This window comes from Hemitrygon akajei, chromosome 4 (genome assembly GCF_048418815.1).
Source record: "Hemitrygon akajei chromosome 4, sHemAka1.3, whole genome shotgun sequence".
Taxonomy (NCBI): Eukaryota; Metazoa; Chordata; class Chondrichthyes; order Myliobatiformes; family Dasyatidae; genus Hemitrygon; species Hemitrygon akajei.
Window position 1 is genome coordinate 142,728,086 of NC_133127.1, and position 22,955 is coordinate 142,751,040.

At 43.8% G+C, this 22,955-nt stretch overlaps 1 protein-coding gene across 3 annotated transcripts in view; it reads left to right on the forward strand.

Annotated features, from left to right (window-relative positions):
- The window catches only part of tenm4 (teneurin transmembrane protein 4), a 2,228,071-nt gene that overhangs the window by 2,043,824 nt on the left and 161,292 nt on the right, over window positions 1-22,955 (forward strand). The window lies entirely within an intron of this gene.

Consider the following 22,955-nt stretch of genomic DNA (forward strand, 5'->3'; position numbering starts at 1 on the left):
AGAAATAAGCACAAGTATCAGAAGCTTGTTCACATTGTGTATCAAGAACCAAAGTGTTGAGAGATTATGCTAAGAACTCCTTGAATAGAGTAATGCATCCACAATATTTTACATTGCGTAAATTCAATTAAAACCTGTCACTGGCGTCACCCTTATACATAGCAGCCAGTAGATATACAGTACCTGTTGACTTTATTGCTTTGAGAGTGACCAAACTAGTAATTGCTTTCTTGCTCAATTGACTGGAAGAAATTTCACTTGAACATAATAAGCAGTTCAAAACATTTTCAAAACCCAAAATACCCCTATTCTATATTGGAATAATTGGTCACTTATTAGGAGTTACCCTTTTTAACAATTTCATTACTAAAGAATCACCATCAAATCATTAAAAATAGACCAATATTTCAGTGCACTCAGTGAAAGACTTAGAAACATAGAAAACCCACAGCACAATACAGGCCCTTCGGTCCACAATGTTGTGCTGAACATGTACTGACTTTAGAAATTAACTGGGGTTACCGATAGCCCTCTATTTTTCTAAGTTCCATGTACCTATCCAGGAGTCTCTTAAAACACCCTATTGTATCTGCCTCCACCACCATTGCCAGCAACCCATTTCACGCACTCACCACTCTCTGCATAAAAAGCTTACCCCTGACATCTCCTCTGTACCTATTTCCAAGCACCTTAAAACTCTGCCCTCCCATCCTCCGTTGATCCAAGAAAAACAAGCTGAGTTCACTCAACCTATTCTCATAAGCCATGCTCCCCAATCCAGGCAAATCTCCTCTGCACCCTTTCTATAGTTTCCACATCCTTCCTGTAGTGAGGTGACCAGAACTGAGCACAGTACTCCAAGTGGGGTCTGACCAGGGTCCTTCCCCCAAGCCATCAGACTCCTCAATACTCAAGAGTCTAGACTGACATCTACATAATTTATTATTGTATTGTAATTTGTCCTCCACTGTGCCTGTTGTCTTGTTTATTAATTATTGTACTGCCCTGCACTGCTTTGTGCACTTTATGTAGTCATGTGCAGGTCTGCAGTCTAGTGCAGTTTTTTATGTTGTTTTTACGTAGTCTAGTGTAGCCTTGTGCAGTCTCACATAGTCTAGTGCAGTCTCACATAGTCTAGTGCAGTTTTGTGTTGTTTCATATAGCACCAGGGTCCTGGAGGAACGTTGTTTCATTTTTACTGTGTACTGTACGAGCAGTTTATGGTTGAAATGACATTAAACTTGATTTGATACAGCTGTAACATTACCTCTCGGCTCTTGAACTCAATCCCACAGTTGATGAAGGCCAATGCACCACATGCCTTCTTCACCATACAGTCAACCTGCTCAGCAGCTTTGAGTGTCCTATGAATTCAGACCCCAAGATGCCAGTAATGCTCCACACTGCTAAGAGTCTTACAATTAATACTAGATTCTGCCATCATATTTGACCTGCCAAAATGAACTACCTCACACTTATCTGGGTTGAACTCCATCTGCCACTTCTCAGCCCAGTTTTGCATCCTGTCGATGTCCTGCTGTATCCTCTGACAGCCTTCCACACTATCCACAACACCCTCAACTGTTGAGTCATCAGCAAATTTACTAACCTATCCCTCCACTTCCTCATCCAGGTCATTTATAAAAATCACGAAGAGAAGGGGTCCCGGAACAGAGCACTGAAGCACACCACTGGTCACCAACTTCCATGCTGAATATGACCCATTTACAACCACTCTTTGCCTTCTGTGGGAAAGCCAATTCGGGATCCACAAAGCAAGATCCGCTTGGATCCCATGCCTCTTTACTTGCTCAATAAGCTTTGCATGGGGTACCTTATCAAATGCTTTACTGAAATCCATATACATTACATATACTGCTCTACCTTCTTCAACAATGTGTTTAATCAACATCCTCAAAAAATTCAATCAGGCGCATAAGGCACGACCTGCCTTTGACAAAGCCATGCTGACTATTCCTAATCATATTATACCTCTCCAAATGTTCATAAATCCTACCTCTCAGGATCTTCTCCATCAACTTACCAACCACTGAAGTAAGACTCACTGGTCTGTAATTTCCTGGGCTATCTCTACTCCCTTTCTTGAATAAAGGAACAACATCTGCAGCCCTCCAATCCTCCAGAACCTCTCCAGTCCCCATTGATGATGCAATGATCATTGCCAGAGGCTCAGGAATCTCCTCCCTCATCTCCCACACCTCCCACAATAGCCTGGAGTATATCTCGTCTGGTCCCTGTGACTTATCCAACTTGATGTTTCCAAAAGCTCCAGAACATCCTCTTTCTTAATGTCTATAGGCTTAAGCTTTTCAGTCCACTGTAAGTCATCCCTACAATCACCAAGGCCCTTTCCTGTAGTGAATACTGAATCAAAGTATTCATTAAGTACCTCCACTATTTCCTGCGGTTCCATACACACTTTTCCACTGTCACACTTGATAGGTCCGATTCTCTCATATATTATCCTCTTGCTCTTCACATACTTGTAGAATGCCTTGGGGTTCTCCTTAATCCTGCTCACCAAGGCCTTTTCATTGCCCCTTCTGGCACTCTTAAATTCATTCTTAAACTCCTTCCTGCTAGCCTTATAATCTTCTAGATCTCTCAATTACCTAGTTTTTTGAACCTACTGTAAGCTTTTCCTTTCTTCTTAACTAGATTTTCAACAGCCTTTGTACATCATGGTTCTTGTACCCTACCATTCTTTCCCTGTCTCATTGGAACGTACCTATGCAGAACACCACTCAAATATCCCCTGAACATTTGCCATATTTCTGCCGTACATTTCCCTGAGAACATCTGTTCCCAATTTATGCTTCCAAGTTCCTGCCTAATAGCTTCATATTTCCCCTTACTCCAATTAAACGCTTTCCTAACTCATATGTTCCTATCGCTCTCCAATGCTTTGGTGAAGGAGATAGAATTGTGATCACTATCTCCAAAATGCTCTCCCACTGAGAGACCTGACACCTGACCAGGTTCATTTCCCAATACCAGATCAAATACAGCCTCTCCTCTTGTAGGCTTATCTATATATTGTGTCAGGAAACCTTCCTGCACACACCTAATAAACTCCACCCCATCTGAATCCCTTGCTCTAGGGAGATGCCAATCAATATTGGGGAAATTAAAATCTCCCACCATGACAACCCTGTTATTATTGCACTTTTCTGCTGGTTTCTAATATAGTAAATCAGAATGAGTCATCTACACAAAATTTTATGTTTATATTTTCTTTTAAGGATATAGGTTTAATATCACATTCAACAGATGACTAATAAACATCTTGTATTGATTTAAGTGTAATATTATCAGCTTTGTTCCTGCAGAAGTAAATTAATCTCCAAAGATTTCAATGTCACAGGCTCCTATTAACTAAAACAGAATTAATTTAACCTCTGACTGTGGAATGTAAGGAAGTGAATAGTATTGTGTAACTAATATCATGCCAGATGCTAATTCAGTCTGTCTTGAAGTATTTTTTAAAAATGCCTGTGTACAACTGAGTCAAACCAAGTAAATTCCATGTGGCAAAGAATTAATTAGCACTTCTGAAAAAATCTCTGTAATACATGCCCAAGTTTGAACTCACGAAGAACTCACAGCTAGCTGAGACCCTTTGTCAGGACCAGGACCAGTCCTGACGAAGGGTCTCAGCCCAAAACATCGACAATGCTTCTCCTTATAGATGCTGCCTGGCCTGCTGTGTTCCACCAGCATTTTGTGTGTGTTGTTTGAATTTCCAGCATCTGCAGATTCCCTCATGTGAGATATCTATACTACCCATTTAGTGGCTGAAATCTTCACAGCAGTAGGTGGTAATGGAACAAATCTAGCCCAGTAAGTGAGGTTTTGGATTTTGACAATGAGATTTAGGCAGATATTAAAATGGCCTTACACTCTGCAGTGTCATTGCTAATTCTGTAACAGGTAGATATAGCTGAGGTAACTACTTAATCAGAGTTATAACCTCCATTTCTTTCTCTTCTTTTAATACAATATGATCATTTATGATGTCAATGGAGTCACATGCACTGTTTCAATTAATAAGTACCTAGGGAGAAAGGGATTGCACCTAATGATTCAAAACAAATCTTTCGGAAAGCTTGGTGCTTCTAGTGTGATTGGTTATTTGATGTTTTGTCTGTCTGTACTGGGGACAGACCACACCTGTCAACTGTTGAGGAACTGCAGCCTGTGAATATTGTACTTCATTCTTTTTTCAATTGTAATGTCATTACATTATCTCCTTAATATTAAGGCTCTGTTGAGTCTATTTTGAGTACAGGCCTCCCCAACCTAAAACCCCTTAACGCTGCTGGCATTTGGCATTTCCATCTATTACTAAAGTACTTCACAATTTGTTTTTATCCACAAATTGCAACTAGTATTACAGTGTGCCCCATGTGCCCTGGAGAATGTAGTCTTCAATATCTTTATCACCTTCTTTGAAGAAAAATTCTCAGGAGTATCCCGGTCTTGGTGATTGCTCTGGGATGTGGGTTTGTTTTATCACCTCAATTGCTGATTCGATGTGCACCTGCCAGCACTTAGCACCACCAAAAAAATCTGTTTCCATGGTAACATAGCAAGCAATCAACTTTAGTTGGCAAGTCATCATCTGAAAAAAGATGTCAACAGCATTTTAAATAAATTGTTTCTTTAAAAAAATAAGTGAATTCTGCTTGCATTACTGTCAAAGTTGTAAATATCCATTCTTGCCTGTAGTTGTTTTTCAGAGAGGATTTCAAGCACGCTTCATTGGGAATTACAAATTACAATCAATTAAGAAAGCTATTCTCTATTATTAATGGTGCTGTAAAATGACCTGAGATTAGTATATTTAATTATTATTGCTCCAAAATTAAATTACAATATTTTTTACAGTAAAATGCAGTGGGAAGTCAATTTTATGCAATGATGAGTGGTGCAATAATGCAGCGAAATGCAGTAATGCCTATTGGTAGGCCATTTACACCAGTTAACGAATTCATTTCCTATTCATTTCCTTGAATTTACACCAGTTATCGAATTCATTTCCTATTCATTTCCTTGATCAGCCATGATCTCAAAATGGCAGTGCAGGCTCGAAGGGCCGAATGGTCTACTTCTGCACCTATTGTCTATTGTCTATAATAAGTCACTCTTGAGATCCTAATTACCATGGCAGAGTTGCACAGAGTGACCTTCCACTAAGTGGTCATGGTAGTCCCTATACAAGGGTGTTCACAAAACATTATGATCTTCCGAATGCAGTGACTAAAATGTATGTCAGATATATAAATTACTTGCCTTTATCTTTGGAACCACCCACTTCAGCCATGCATCTTCTCTCTTGAAAATCTCAATTCCACCCACCCTGACATGAATGGTCAAGTAATGTTCCAATCCAGTCCCTGATTTCTGCACTTCAGGCAAAAAAATGCAATACAAATTTCCCATCCCATCCCATCCCAATCACCTCACCTTCTGATTTATTGGAAAAATTCTTGAGCTTTGGCTTGGAAAGCAGTAACTGGGTTAAATACTTCCAATCCAAAATTGTGAGACACCTGGTCATTTGTGTCCAAGACCTCAGATGCAAGTGAGATGTTTATGCAAGAGTCAGCCTGAACCACTATCTGTTGTATTCCAATTTAGATCTTGTGGTAATAGCTCGAAAATCCACATCTTCAGAAGTCATTCCACAGAGTTTATCCCTGAAGTGTATCTTTAAGGAAACCTCTTTGTCATTAGAAATGTTTACATTGCTTCTCAAACAGTCCAGTCTGAGAATTGCAGTTGTTTGCAAACAGGAGTTCAAATGTTTCAGCATATATATTCATGTAACATCTTTGTTGTTTCCAAGAACTTGGCAACTTTCCCTTCCACAAGTTCTATTTTGCTCATTGTTCCAAGCGTTTTTTTTTGTTATTTATGCAGATGTGTATGGTAGTTGTTTGGTCAGGTCTTCACTTACCATCAGCCACTCCCAAAAATGATATGGATCCCATGATAAGATCTTTACTCCTCTAACTAAACCATTTTGCTTCATGTGTAATGTTCCCTACCGATAAAATAGAATGGGTAATGAATACAAATTTTGTTCCTATCAGGAAGAAAAGATTACCAATAATGTTTCTCTAGATATCCAATTAAAGTCTCCCATTATGTCTACTACCTCTATCATTTCCCCACTACCTGCCCCTAAGTCCACATTTTCCACCTGCTCAATCCCTAGCCTTGCCAACCCACTAACCCAGGTCATTTTAAACTGTATGATTCTTCCCACAAGTAGAATTTTAGAAGTAGGTGAAAGAGTTGCTAGAGCACTAACAGAGATTTTTGTATCTTCATTAGCCAACAGTGAAGTATCAGAAGACTGGAGGATGCCTAATGTTGCGTCTTTATTTAAGCAGGCAGAAGCCAGGGAAGTGACAGACTTGCATTATTTCCCTATGTGCCTTACATTACTGATGGGGAAGTTATTGGAAGGGATTCTGAGAGGCAGGATTTATCTGCATTTGGAAATTCAAGGACTAAGCAGACATGCATGGTTTTGTTCATGGGGTATCGTGTTTCATATTTGGGAGTTATTCGAAGAGGTGCTAAAGGGGAATGATGAGGGAAAGATGGTAGATGTCACCTACATGGACTCTAGTGAGGTTTTTGACAAGAGTGTCATAGTAAGTTGGTTAGGGAGATTAGAACGCATGGGGTCTAGGATGAGCTAGCAACTTGGATAAAAAATTGGCTTGGTGATATCAGGCAGTGAATGGCAGTGGAGTGTTCTTTTTCAGATTGGAGGCCTGTGCACTAGTTTGTTCCTCAGGGATTGTTTCCGATCCACTGTGGTTGGTCATATAAACAATTTGGATCAGAATTTCGGTGACATGATTCACAGGTTTGCAGGTGACACAACTGGTGGTGTGACAGAGTAAAGAAGGCTGAAACAATCTAGAACAAATGGGAAAGTGGGCAAGAGAATGACAGGTGGAACTTAACTGGGACATTCACGGGGGATCGTGGCGACGGGTTCTTCTTTGTTGTTAGGTTCAGCCAGGAAACCTAACAATGAGGAGGAACCCGTCATTATCGCCTGTCTTCCCGATATTTTCATGGTTTCTGGAAGGTTCACCAGGATCCTGAAGAAATATCAGATTAATACCATCCACAAACCTGTAAAGAAGCTCAACTCATAGCTTATGTGTGTCAAAGATGTTCTGGGACTCAGAATGGCTGTCGTTTACAGGATTCCCTGTGAATGCTGAGCACTGTATATCGGTCTGATGGGACACATGGTGGAAACACGCATCAATAAACATGGGAGGGTGTATCCATTTGGGTTATCCAGAGAAATCGGTGCTAGCAGAACATTGCATTCGCAATGGACATAGGATTGACCTTGATGGCACAAATCTACAGTGAAATGCCAATGGCTTTTGGGACCACCTGGTGAAGGAAGCCATTGAAATAAAACTAGAGGAAAAGAATTTTAACAAAGACAAAGATCGCACCCTAATTAAAAACTGGAATTTGATTGTAAACAAGGTGGGACAGCATAAACCTGACTGGATGAGGATTACCCAATCAGGAGGGACAGATGATGGGGGTATAAATACCACCAGACTAGAAATGCCTGTGCATCATCTCTGATGAAGGTGGCAGAGTTTGTCATTGAAATGTTGACTAAAATCGATACCTGTACCCGGCTGGAAGCCTAAGAAGACTTCATTTGTCATATATGCTGGGAAAGCACTAGGTCCCTTTCCATTTTCTTCATTACCCTATAATGGGCCTGGTTGCATGGATCCAGTCTGAAGCTAGACGTAAGTGCTTGGATCCCACTAGAGGCAGCACCTGTGCACTTGCATCCTAAGTCCCCGGCACAAGGGTCCTGTCAGATTGCAGCTCATGGTGCTTGAGTCCCATTCAGTGCCAGGCCTGGGTGCTCAGATGCTGCTAGCTTCAGGAAAGAAAATAGTTCCCTCATTATTCTCACCCCTGTAGCAGAGATTTTTCTTGTTGATTATTAAAGGAAAAGATTTTGCCTTTGTGAAGCCCCATTGAGAGTTATTAAAGGTCTGGCCATCTGGAACAGTTGGAGCCTTCTGTAACCCCAATCCATAAATAAAAGTATTAAAGTGCATGAAGAAATAAGCCTGGAGAATTCTTGCTTACTGCATTAATGACATATTGAGGAAATTGCCAAGGAAGCTTTGGATGGGATGTATTCTGTGCTTGAGCTTTGGAAAGCAATAAGCAAATCTGGACACTAACAAGTGAAAATCGGCAGATGCTGGAAATCCAAGCAACACACACGCAGTACCGGAGGAACACAGCAGGTCAGGCAGCTTCTATAAAAAAAAGTACAGTTGACCTTTCAGCAGGAAAATCTGGAAACCCTTTAAAAATTATCATTGAACTGATGAGTTTTATTGCCAAAGATGTTTAAAGAACGTTGTCTTTGAAATGAATGTTCAGTACTATAAATAATTGTGGAAAGTGTTTCCTTACACATTATGTGTAGCAAGGTCATAAATAGCTTCTTATAAATTCATTTCTGATTTTAGCATCAAAACTATGTTCTTCCCTTAACAAACATTACAGTACAGTTATTACACCTCCATATCTGAGCAGTTATGCTCCAGCCACAGAGGCAAAAAAAATATCAAACTTGAATTCCAAACAGCAAGCTGACTGAAAGGCAAATAAGCAAAATCGCAACATCAGCACTCCCCCTCACTGTGGAAACTTCTGTCAGTGTTACTAGCTGATGGCAGTTTCTCACAATAACTTGCTTCATCTAAGACAGTCTGCATCTCATTATGGTGTGTATGCAGACAGACTTATCACAAGGCTTGATTCTGGCTGGAACTCACCCTAAGATCAAAGGAGCACTGAAGCAACCATAGTACTGAGGAGCCTGATGCACCATCAATAACTCACGCTGAGACGTAGGAAGCGAGATAGCGGCTTTTATTGACTGGAAGAATAAACAACACTACATCCTGGGGAATGAGGCAGGGCAACAGGCCTCAGTCGCCTTTATACAGGGGTCTGTGGGAGGAGCCACAGGAGCAGTCAGCGGGGGTCTGTGGGAGGGGCCACAAGAGCAGTCAGCAGGGGTTTGTGGGAGGAGCCACAGGAGCAGTGGGTCTGTGGGAGGAGCCACAGGAGCAGTCAGCAGGGGTCTGTGGGAGGAGTCAGCAGGGGTCTGTGGGAGGAGCCACAGGAGCAGTCAGCAGGGGTCAGTGGGAGGAGCCACAGGAGCAGTCAGCAGGGGGTCTGTGGGAGGAGCCACAGGAGCAGTCAGCAGGGGTCTGTGGGAGGAGTCAGCAGGGGTCTGTGGGAGGAGCCACAGGAGCAGTCAGCAGGGGTCTGTGGGAGGAGCCACAGGAGCAGTCAGCAGGGGTCTGTGGGAGGAGCCACAGGAGCAGTCAGCAGGGTCTGTGGGAGGAGTCAGCAGGGGTCTGTGGGAGGAGCCACAGGAGCAGTCAGCAGGGGTCTGTGGGAGGAGCCACAGGAGCAGTCAGCAGGGGTCTGTGGGAGGAGCCACAGGAGCAGTCAGCAGGGGATCTGTGGGAGGAGCCACAGGAGCAGTCAGCAGGGGTCTGTGGGAGGAGCCACAGGAGCAGTCAGCAGGGGTCTGTGGGAGGAGCCACAGGAGCAGTCCAGACAGGTATATGTAGTTCACCACAGAGCCCAACCTGGGTGGATCCATTTTAGGTCAACTGCCTGCATCCATTTATCTTCAGCTACTTAATAGGAAACAACATTGATTACATATCTCCTGATCCACTCTCAAGCCCCAATAACTCTGTCACATAGTAAGGTCTGACAGGCATCCAGCATCAAACTAAAACGTGGCAGGTAATATATATTCCACACAAGAAAAACCTCCAACAATTAACCGAATCCTCTTGACTGCAGTCACATTGTTCAATTAATTTGGAACTCAGATTCATTCATGAACTGCCTATGATAGCACATAATGCTTTGAGTGCAGGATGACATATCAGTCGGGTGCTTCTGTGTGCGTGATGTACTGTACGTACTGGAGCTCTAAAGCCTAAACTGCTGATGGTAATCCCCATCATTTTGAGCCACCCTCTATCAACATCACGGGGTTACTACAGATAAGAAGTGTTGTGAATCCAGTCAAAACAATGTTCAAAGTAAATTTTACTGCCGAAGTATGTATATGTCACCATCTACTACCTTGAGATATATTTTTTGCAGGCATTTACAGGGATAAAAGAAATAGGAAAAACTATGCATACAACAAAGACCGACAAATTAACGTGCAAAAGCAGACAAACAGCAAACAGAAATAATGCTGAAATAAGTTGTAAAGAGTCTTTGGAAGTAAGTCTGTAGGTCGTAGGATCAGTTCAGAGTAATGGTGAGTGAAGTTATCCATGCTAGTTCAGGAACCTAACAGTTGTTCAGTAATAATTGTTCCCGAATCTTGTCATGTTTAGCAGAGTAAGACGGAAAATAAATCTTGATGAGAGATTTAATTCCCAGCTCTTAAACCCTCTTCACAACTTACAACACATGTCAAGAGTATGGATGAATATTCACCTTGTGCCTAACTGAGTAGATGCAACATCCCTTACAGATTGCTTCACTTGATTAGAATCTCTTCACTGGGCTGAGAGAACACCCACTCCTCTATTAGCACAACATGGCTACAGTAGCTATCATCTGCACAGGGTTATTAAGGCAACATTTTGTTCCTCTATGATAACCAAAAATGAACAAGAGCAGTAAGATCACAAAATCACAGTTACACACCATCTGGATTTATATCAGTGTTGCTTGTAATTCTGAAATAACCCACATTGTTGGTGAGCCTTCACATAATGACTCCAGCAGTTCAGCACAAAAATCCACAAACAAGTTCACAGATCAGCTATGGATCTTCAATAAATTAATATATCCAGAATGAAGAGATTCATTCTACATTCCCTAGTCCACTCAGCAGTGGTGAGCCAATTGAACTCTTGAAACAATCCAGTAGCCTTTCAGGATCATCCTTCCAATGCTAACCCAGAATTCCAGTGTTCGTCAACTTACTAGGTTTGAGTTTCCAACTGCAGAATTTCAGTTTTCTATTCCAACTGTGTTGCTGTTACATCCTAGTAATCTTTGAGGAAAGAGAGGAAATACTTGCATGGCACACTATCATCAAAAATTATGCAAAGTTAAGTACTACTTATAATCATATTTTACAGCTCCAGAAATCTATCTTAGTTGTGAATAATAACTTTTAAAAGACAGGTAAACTACATTGTTGATTAAGTGCATTAAAATGGTGGTAAACAGTTATTAGGATTACTGACATTAATTAGAACACACTACATAACAAATGGAAATGTTGATGTGGAAAAATTGTAAATTTATTTTCACGAGCTAAATTTTGTCATGTGATCACTGAATGCAAGATGATTTTCAATTAAACCTCTGTTTTTAGCCAGGATTTCCCAGGAGCTGCCAGTGGCCACCCATTTCCACACTGACATATCTGTCCATTGTCTCCTCTACTGCCACAACGAGGCCAAGTGCAGGCTGGAGGAGCAGCACCTTGTATTCCATTTTTGGTATCTCCAACCTCGTGGCGTGAACATCAATTTCTCTGACTTCCAGTGACCATTCCCCTCTGCCCCACCCATTTTGTTTTCCGTCATTCTAGTGGCCATCTCACTGCTTCTCTTCCCCTCCTCTGCCCTTCACCTCCCTCTGGTTCCCTTTATCAGGTTCCTTCTTCAAGCCTCACTTGGACTCACCTTTCACCTGCCAGCTTGTGCTCACTCTCCCTGCTTTTTATTCTGGCTTCTGTCCTCTTCCCTACCAGTCCTGAAGAAGAGTCTAAGAGTCCACTGTTTATTTCCCTCCGTAGATGCTGACTGACCTACTGAGCTCCTCCAGCGTCTTGTCTGTGTTGCTTTTTTTTGATTTGTTGTAATCCAAACATGGTTGTATCTTATTGTTGAAGTAATGACTCTGTTAAATCCATAAGAATGCTAACACATCACTCTTGATAGAACACTTTGCCAGCGTTGGCAGAATCAGCCAAAGCTCTAAATGAAACGGCTCTCAACTTTAGTATTGTGAACTTTTTTCAGCTCTTACAAAGGCAGTCAAAATATAAGGCCAAGGATTCTTTTACTGCAGCTTATGGAACCCAGCCATGCCATGGTTTAATTTAACTTTTGCCCAAGTCTAAGCAAAGAATCTGCCACAAGGAGTGAGGTTCCTGCTCCAGTCTTCGATTCCAAAAGAGCAGTTGCCAGACAATAATCAGATCTAGCTCACTCACAAGATTCTTGCAGAAAGCAGCATTCTAACTGAGAACTAGTTCAGGGTTCAGAGAATACTGGAAAGTATTAAACGGCACTGCATACAACATATTATGTGGAAACAGAAGGTTGACATGACTGGTTCTTGGCAGAGCTTATGCTCCGCACTCAGCACATGCTGCTCCTCTATAGTCCACATTTGCTCAGCTCCCTCTAAAATCCCTGTTATTCAGCTGAACTGTTTTTTTTGTGTGATAACCATACAAAACTGGTAGTGAGTGATAAGTTATTTAAGTATGAGGGGCGATTGATAAGTTTGTGGCCTAAGGACGAAGGAGTCAATTTTAGAAAACCTAGCACATCTATTTTTCAACATAGTCCCCTCCTACATTTACACACTTAGTCCAGCGGCCGTGGAGCATACGGATCCCTTCTATGTAGAAATGGTCCACAGCAGGGGTGATTCATAAGTTTGTGGCCTAAGGTAGAAGGTGATGAGTTATATAGCTCTCGTTACATGCAAGTGCATTTCAACTCTGAGTGAAAATGCAGAAAGTTGAAGTTAATAACTCATCTCCTTCTACCTTAGGCCACGAACTTATCAATCACCACTCGTAGTTCATATTCTGGGTATATCCTGCTCCAAAGACTCTTTGACTGCTCCATGCAGTGTTAGTGCTCACCAGCGAAATGTGTGAATTGCTAATTCAGCTCCACAAAGGAGCCTCTAATTAAGCACTGCTTGGGGATTAACATCAATATACATGTTCTGGGTGTTTCACGATGTACCTCATGCAACGCAGAAACACCCGACTGAAGTATCATTCAGCACTTTCGGCATAATTTGTATTTCATAAATGAACTGTTTTAAATTATTAACATGGCTTAAATGGCATCAACTAATAATTGATTTTTTTTTGCATGTGGCCTATCGAAATCCCTTCATAATTCTAAACTCTGCCATCAGATCTCACCAAAGCCTTCTCGTTTCTCCATCATGCTACATCTTTTGGGAAGTAATCTTGTTTACTCTTCCATCAGTGCCACTGTATTCTTTTAGTGACTTAAACAATTAGCTTATACACTGCTTTTATGAAAATGATATTAAAGGTGTTGAAATATTTGATTTGTTCATCTCTGATATATAATTTGTTATTTTCAAAGTCTCCTTGTTTCAAAGACAGTAAATTGGGGGGAAAAATGGTTTTCCGATTCAGAGGAGGTCTAATTGAGAAGAATGGTAATTTATCTTACTCAGGCAGGGATATATTCATGTATCCTATTGGTAAATAACATTTGCATATTAATTAGTAATGTTATGACCCCAGCCCCCTCCTTTGTGAGAATCGCAAGAGAGAGAGAGCAGCCTTACGGTTTGGAATGTGGTCTGGCCTCTCAGCCAGACAAAAGCCAAGGACATGGCCATTGTCTTGGGAGACACCTTTGTGGAATAAGGGACTGGACTACGTGCAAACCCTCAGGGCAACGTGGGCTGGGTGATGGGGGAAAGATTGCCTCACCCCCACCCTGATTGACATCTACAACCCTGCCAGTCCAGATAAAAGGTGGGCTGCCGAGGCGGGGCCTCAGACGCACCAAGGAGACACACGAAGAAGACACGATAGCGCTTCCCGTCGGAGCGGGAAGCCATTTTGAAGGAAGCCACGTGCGTTAGATTCCGGATCGGGAGTCTGTGGCTGAAACCAAAGGAAAACCATTTTAACTAACAACCAGGATTTTCTTCGTAAAGACGACGGGCAAGTGTACCTTCTTTCTCACCACTCTCTCTCTCCAACACGTGAAATGCCAGCGGTTCCCAAACGGAAAAGCCTGCAGATTTATGAGTGACTTTTATATTCCATTGGATTCAGTATTCCCCTAGACAACGATAGAGCTTATTTCTGATTATTACTATACCTGTGCTTTAGATTGAGTTTTGACGATGTATATGATCCGAATGTTTTGTATTAACAATACGTTTGTGCCCCTTTATAAATAAAAAACGTTTGAAAATAGTACCATCAGACTTCAGCGGACCTCTCTATCTTTGCTGGTAAGTCACCCGGTTACTGGGAACGTAACAAGTGGGGCCTCGGCCCGGGATTTGAAACCAAAGGGGAGGGTCAGTGAATCGGGCTGTAAGTCCAAACTTAAATCTGGTTATGCAGGTAGCCAGACAGGAAACCAGCAAAGATGGATGTGGATGAATTTATGAGAAACCCGACTGTAGAGGCACTAGGGGCGGCTACCAAATTAGACTTGGTAAATCTGGCAAAGGAGTTAGACCTCACAGAGGTGAGGTCATCAATGAAAAAGCAGGAAGTGCAAAGGGTCATAAATCAGTATTACATTTGGAAGAAGGTGTTTGCAGCTGAGGATTTGGAAAATATCCCCGAAAAGAGATTAGCGAGTGGGACAGATCAGTTAGAGTTGGAGAAAGTAAGGTTGGAACATGAATTTAAAGTAAAGCAGCTAGAAGCAGCTGAGAAGGAAAAGGAACAAGCCGAGAAGGAAAAGGAACGAGCCGAGAAGGAAAGGGAGCAGGCGTTCAAACTAAAGGAATTAGAGGTGAAACGGGGTCATGAGCCCCAGTTAAAGCAGCTGGAAGCAGCTGAGAAGCAAAGAGAGTATGAAGAGAAAGAGAAACAAAGGAGCCATGAATTGGAGCTGGACAGGCGAAGGCAAGAGCGAAGAGCTCAAGGGCAAGAGAGAGAGGAGGGGTTTGATGTTAGTCGGGCGTTGAGGTTGGTCCCCCCGTTCGAGGAGACGGATGTTGATAGTTATTTCTTGCTTTTTGAAAAGCTGGCAGTGAATCAGAAGTGGCCCAGAGAGCAGTGGGTGGCGTTGTTACAAAGTGTGTTATGAGGGAAAGCACAGCGGGCATATGCAGCGTTGCCCCCGGAAGGGGAAGGGAATTATGACCAAGTAAAGGAGGCCATTCTCCGGGGTTACGAGTTAGTACCTGAAGCGTATAGACAAAGGTTCCGAAATTTAAGGAAAGGGTGGAATCAAACGTATACCGAGCTAGCCCATGAGAAGGGTGTGCTCTTGGACCGTTGGTGCACCGCGGAAAAGGTGGCCGAGAATTATGGGCGTATCAGGGAGTTATTTTTGATTGAGGAATTTAAAGGTTGTGTTCCGGAAGAGATCCGGATGTATTTGAATGAGAGGACGAATCAGTCCATCTCAGAAATTGCTAGGTTCGCAGATGAGTATGCCCTAACCCACAAGACAAAGTTTTCCTCGCCAAAAAGTTACCCGAGCGACCGTCGGAATGGTAGGGAAAGTCCGCCGGCTAAGGGAGAAACTCCGCCGGGAGCTAGCAGAAAAAGTGAGGATAACAGGCAGGAAACCTGGAGATTTCCTGGTTTAACCTGTTTTAATTGTGGAAAGGTGGGACATATTGCATCAAAATGCCCTGCTCCGAGGAAGGAGCCAGAAAGAGGGAAAGCAGCTATCCCTATAGGCTGTATTGCGTCGATCAGAAAATCGACAAGAGGGCCCCAGGTAGATGGAATACAGGAGGGGCGGGAGACCTTTAGTTCCGAAGGAACCGTGTCTTTGAGGGAAGGGGACCCCCCAATCCCCGTACGGATTTGGAGAGACACGGGGGCGGAGCTATCCTTGATTAGCCATAATGTGTTAAAATTCGGACCTCGGACGGGGGAGGTAGCCCTGAGAGGAATAAGAAACCGGACCGAGGTAGTGCCTTTGCATAGGGTCCTTCTAGATTGTGAGTTGGTGTTGGGACCAGTGGAACTGGGGGTCCTGCTGGAGTTGCCGGGGGAAGGCGTGGACGTCCTTCTGGGTAACGACCTAGCGGGTGGGAAGATGGGTGCAGCCGTGAAGCTGACAACCCAGCCCGTGAGAGTTGAGGACCCTCCCTCAGATAAAAAAATCTACCCCGCATGCGCGGTCACTCGCAGCATGTCGAAAAGGGCCGCTGAGACCGAGAGCGGGTGGAATCTGGCCAGTTTTGATTTAGCCGAGACGTTTTTACCGACTCTGTACCAGCGAGAGTCAGAGGAAGGTACACTGGAGAGTAGGGAGGAAAGAGAGAGGAATCGGGAAGAGGTAGACCTGTCCTTAGCAAGAAGAGAGTTTGTACGGAAACAGAAAGGTGACGAGGAGCTGGTAGCCTTGAGAGAGTCGGTTCTCTCTGAGACTGAACTGGAGGCAGAGCCAGAGGGTTATTATCTCAAGGAGGGGGTGTTGATGAGGAAGTGGAGACCCCCTGCGGTGCAGGCCGATGAGGACTGGGCGGTGATACATCAGTTAGTAGTCCCGAAAGTATATCGGGACGAAATTCTTGACTTAGCTCATAAGGGACCTTTAGGAATAAAGAAGACAGTGGAGCGGGTTCAGAGAGAGTTCTATTGGCCAAACCTGAGAAAAGATATTACTGAGTATTGTAAAAGATGTCATACATGCCAGGTGGTGGGTAAGCCGAACCAAGTTATCCCTAAGGCCCCCCTCCGACCTATTCCCGCCTGTGAGGAGCCTTTCTCCCGAATCATTGTGGATTTTGTGGGACCCTTACCTAAAACTGCGAGTGGGCGGCAGTATATCATGACCCTGATGTGTGCCGCTACACGATTTCCCGAGGCCGTGCCTCTGGGTAGTATTAGGACCTCTGCGGTGGTGAAGGCCCTTATTAAATTCTTTACCACCGTGGGGCTGCCTAAGGAGATACAATCAGACCAGGGAAGTACATTCACGTCTAGCACATTTCGGCAGATGATGACCCAGCTAGGGGTGAAGCAGATTCTGGCCTCTGCGTATCACCCGGAGTCACAAGGAGCATTGGAAAGGTTCCACGCTACCCTAAAGACCATGCTTAAAGCTTATTGTCAGGAGAACGTTCGAGACTGGGATGAGGCTTTACCCCTTTTGTTATTTGCCGTAAGGGATACAGTCCAATGCTCCCTGGGGTTCAGTCCGTTCGAGCTGGTTTTCGGTCACAGGCCCAGGGGACCCCTAACCCTACTGAAAGAAAAGTGGTCTAGCCCGACCGTCCAAGTCAGTGTGATCGACTATGTGCTGAAATTCTGGGAAAGGCTGCGTAAAGTATGCGCCTTGGCAAAAGAAAACCTTAAAGACTCCCAGGAGAAAATGAGTCAGTGGTATAACCGGAGAGCGAGAGAACGAGAGTTTCACGTGGGCGACCGGGTCTTGGTCCTATTCCCGGTAGCTACCCACCCCCTTTGGGCGAGGTTTCAAGGACCATATACAGTGCGTCAGAAAATAGACTCGCTGAATTACGTGATTGAAACCCCCGACCGGCGAAAGCCGACCCAGTTAGTTCACGTGAACATGATAAAAGGGTATCACGAACCCACCCCCGCGGTTGTTGGCATGGCCATGAAAGCCGATGAGGTAGAGGGGGATGTTAAGGAGGGACCAGAACGGTTTGACAAGATCGGTATAGTCCCCACCAGATTGGAGAACTCTATCATATTGGCGAGCCTTGCGGATAAAGTTGGCCACTTAAAGCCTGAACGGCGGGAGCAGGTAATACAGCTCATTAACCGGCATGCAGACTTATGTCCCGATGTTCCCCGAAGGTGTAGTGGGACGAAGCATGATGTAATAGTTACCTCAACCCGACCTATAAAACAGGCCCCTTATCGGATGAATTCTGAAAAGAGCCAGCTGGTAGAAAAGGAGATTGAACATATGCTAGCTGCTGGGATAATCCGCGAATCCTCTTCCGCGTGGGCTTCTCCTTGCGTGGTTGTCCCAAAGCCGGACGGTACCATAAGATTCTGTACCGATTACCGGAAGGTCAACGCGGTCACCCAGACAGATGCTTACCCTATCCCCCGGGTGGATGATTGCATTGATCAAGTGGGGAAGGCAAGGTACATCACAAAAATTGACTTGTTAAAGGGGTACTGGTGCGTTCCTTTAACGGACAGGGCTCGAGAGATTTCAGCCTTTGTCACCCCGTCCGGGTTGTACGAGTACAACGTTATGCCGTTTGGGATGAAAAATGCCCCAGGGACATTTCAGCGGATGATAGACGCTGTGATAAAGGGGTTAACCCACACCAAGGCTTATCTTGACGATGTGGTAGTTTGGAATGACACCTGGGAGGAGCACCTGGAGGCTGTAGAAAGCTTGTTTACCCGAATGTCGGCAGCCCACCTTACAGTAAACCTCGCCAAGAGTGAGTTTGGTCATGCCACAATCACCTATCTGGGGTATGTGATGGGAGACGGGCAGTTGGCCCCTGTGCAGGCGAAGGTCCGGGCTATTTCCGAGGTCCCTGTACCCTACAATAAAAGGGCCCTGAGGAGGTTTCTGTGCATGGTGGGATACTATCGGAAATTCTGTAAAAATTTCGCGGACATTGCTCTCCCCCTTACAAAACTACTGCGGAAGGAGGAAAAATTTGAGTGGGGTCATTCTTGTCAGAATGCCTTTGAAAAGTTAAAAGCCATATTGTGCCATGACCCTGTGTTAAAAGCGCCCGATCTGTTAACCCCCTTCTCCTTGGCCACGGACGCCAGCGATGAGGCTGCAGGAGCAGTCCTCTTACAGCAAGCAGGGGATGGAGTGGAGCACCCGGTAGCATATTTCTCTCGGAAGTTCAATAGACACCAGAGGAATTACTCTACCGTGGAAAAGGAATTGTTAGCGCTTGTGTTGGCGATACAACATTTCGAAGTGTACATTTGTCCGGCGCAAAGACCCCTAGTGGTCTATACCAATCACAACCCGCTGGTATTCCTGGACAATATGAAAAATAAAAACAGGAGGTTATTAAGCTGGAGTCTGATGCTGCAGGAATTCGATATTAAGATACAGCACATTAAGGGGAGTGATAATGTGCTAGCGGATTGTTTATCTAGGTGCTGAATTAAATGTAAAATGTATGGCTCTGTAGTTAAAACGAAAAGCTTGTGTATTGTGTTAGATTCAAAAATCCTATCAGACTCTGTACCAACTTGTTTTTAACCGCTGGTAAAAAACTTTTAAGAGGGGAGGTGTTATGACCCCAGCCCCCTCCTTTGTGAGAATCGCAAGAGAGAGAGAGCAGCCTTACGGTTTGGAATGTGGTCTGGCCTCTCAGCCAGACAAAAGCCAAGGACATGGCCATTGTCTTGGGAGACACCTTTGTGGAATAAGGGACTGGACTACATGCAAACCCTCAGGGCAACGTGGGCTGGGTGATGGGGGAAAGATTGCCTCACCCCCACCCTGATTGACATCTACAACCCTGCCAGTCCAGATAAAAGGTGGGCTGCCGAGGCGGGGCCTCAGACGCACCAAGGAGACACACGAAGAAGACACGATAGCGCTTCCTGTCGGAGCGGGAAGCCATTTTGAAGGAAGCCACGTGCGTTAGATTCTGGATTGGGAGTCTGTGGCTGAAACCAAAGGAAAACCGTTTTAACTAACAACCAGGATTTTCTTCGTAAAGAAGACGGGCAAGTGTTCCTTCTTTCTCACCACTCTCTCTCTCCAACACGTGAAATGCCAGCGGTTCCCAAACGGAAAAGCCTGCAGATTTATGAGTGACTTTTATATTCCATTGGATTCAGTATTCCCCTAGACAACGATAGAGCTTATTTCTGATTGATTATTACTATACCTGTGCTTTAGATTGAGTTTTGACGATGTATATGATCTGAATGTTTTGTATTAACAATACGTTTGTGCCCCTTTATAAATAAAAAACATTTGAAAATAGTACCATCAGACTTCAGCGGACCTCTCTATCTTTGCTGGTAAGTCACCCGGTTACTGGGAACGTAACAGTAAAAACCAGTGATATTTCTGACCAAATAGTCATAAAACTTCAAGATATACAGTGGCATGCAAAAGTTTGGGCACCCCGGTCAAAATTTCTGTTACTGTGAATAATAATGTTAAAGATTAAACATTCTTTTCAACATTTTAAGCAAGATTAGTGTATTATTTTTCTTTTGTACAATTTTAGAGTGGAAAAAAAGAAAAGGAGCACCATGCAAAAGTTTGGGCACCCCAAGAGATTTGAGCACTCAGATAGCTTTTACCAAGGTCTCAGACCTTAATTAGCTTGTTAGGGCTATGGCTTGTTCACAGTCATCATTAGGAAAGGCCAGGTGATGCAAATTTCAATGCTTTATAAATACCCTGACTCCTCAAAACTTGTCCCAACAATCAGCAGCCTAGCACTCTGAAAATTAAAATAAATGATGCCCACAAAGCAGGAGAAGGCTATAAGAAGATAGCAAAGCCTTTCCTCAGTTTGTAATGTAATTAAGAAACGGCAGTTAACAGGAACAGTGGAGGTCAAGTTGAGGTCTGGAAGACCAAGAAAACTTTCTGAGAGAACTGCTTGTAAGATTGCTAGAAAGGCAAATCAAAACCCCGTTTGACTGCAAAAGACCTTCAGGAAGACGAGCAGACTCTGGAGTGGTGGTGCACTGTTCTACTGTGCAGTGACACCGGCAGAAATATGACCTTCATGGAAGAGTCATCAGAAGAAAACCTGTCCTGCGTCCTCACCACAAAATTCAGCGTCAGAAGTTTGCAAAGGAACATCTAAACAAGCCTGATGCATTTTGGAAACAAGTCCTGTGGACCGATGAAGGTAAAATAGAACATTTTGGCTGCAATGAGCAAAGGTATGTTTGGAGGAAAAAAGGGTGAAGAATTTCATGAAAAGAACACCTCTCCAACTGTTAAGCACAGGGGTGGATCGATCATGCTTTGGGCTTGTGTTGCAGCCAGTGGCACGGGGAACATTTCACTGGTAGAAGGAAGAATGAATTCAATTAAATACCAGCAAATTCTGGAAGCAAACATCACACCGTCTGTAAAAAAAGCTGAAGATGAAAAGAGGATGGCTTCTACAACAGGATAATGATCCTAAATACACCTCAGCATCCACAGTGGACTACCTCAAGAGGTAGTCATCGACCTAACCATCATCGAAAATCTGTGGATAGACCTCAGAAGAGCAGTGCATGTGAGACGGCCCAAGAATCTCACAAAACTAGAAGCCTTTTGCAAGGAAGAATGGGCTAAATCACCTAAACAAGAATTGAAAGACTCTTAGCTGGCTACAGAAAGCGTTTACAAGCTGTGATACTTACCAAAGGGGGTTGTTACTAAGAACTGACCATGCAGGGTGCCCAAACTTTTACTTCGGGCCCTTTTCCTTTTTTGTTATTTTGATACTGTAAAAGATGGGAATAAAAAAGTAATCTTGCTTAAAATATTAAAGAACTGTGTCATCTTTAACTTTATGCCTTTTGGAAATCAGGTCATCTTTTACTCGCTTAGCTATTCACAGTTACAGAAATTTTGACAGGTGCCCAAACTTTTGCATGCCACTATAAACGTATCCAAATTTCAACTTCATGCTTACTGCTCTGCAAGCAGCGATGTGGAGTCAGAGAGAATTTTTTCCATAAACACTGGGGAGATCTTATACTGAATTGAAATTCTTCTCAATGCCAAAGTGTGGATTGAGACTTCTTGCTATGATTTGCCTTGCAATAAGCCATTTGTAGAATGGATTACAACAAAATTGTGGTTGTGTTGTTAACAAGACTGATGAAATTGTGGAAAATTATATTGATTTTCTCTTAATTACAGTAATTTGCAAAAAGTAAATAGGCATGTTTGTTTATGGGGACAAGCAGCTTAAACAACATAAATTCCTTTAATGCTCATTAAAGACATTTTAGAGCCTGTTCTATCGTGTTTCCTACTGAGAACAGCTGCTGCCCTTCCTCAGCCTTTAGTAGTTATTACTAGGGAGTGAGCAGGGCAACTTTCAATGGCTTGGAGGCCAAGGCAAATTCACTGACTCTCATGCTGGTTCTGCTGGGGAAGGCTTAGATTCACACAACAGGTTAAAAGGCACTCCACCCCCTTTTCCTCTATTCCCCACTCTAACCTTTTACCTCTTCTCCCCTGCCTATTACTTGCCCCAGGTCCCCTCCCCCTATGATCCACTCTCCTATCCTATCAGATCCCTTCATCTCCAGCCTTTGACCTTTCCCACCTACCAGGCTTCACCCATCGCCTTCCGGCTAGCCTCCTTTCCCCTCCCCCCCACACATCTTTATTCTGGCATCTTCCTCCTTCCTTCTAGACCCGAAGAAGGGTCTCGGCCCATAACATCAACTGTTTAGTCACCTGACCTGCCAAGTTCCTCCAGCATTTTGTGTGTGTTGCAAAAGGCACTTTGACCTGCTGTGCATCCTGACCCTCAGGCGCCCAGTTATGCTGACAGTACATTAATCCCATTCTTTTTATTTATCTCCCCATGTTCCACCAACCTCCCTCAGATTCTACCGCTCACCCATGTTCTGGGATCAGTTTGCACTGACCTACCAATCTGTACATGTTTGGGATGTAGGGATTAACCAAAGCACCCAGAGAAAACCACTCTGTTCACAGGCAGGACATGCACAGCCCACACAGATAGCACTGGAGATCAGGAACGAACTTGTGTCACTGGAGTTGTGGGGGAGCATCTCTGCTACCTGCCTGACGGTTCCCCCTCATGCATCACTACGCAGCTCCTCTACTGGATCCCACTGGCCTAATCTCTCCATGCAGTCCACCAACTCCTCCAAGGCCATTCTCTGCTGGTTACTGACCCTTGGCCAGGACCAGCGGACACCAATCTTTTCATATGCTCCCTGC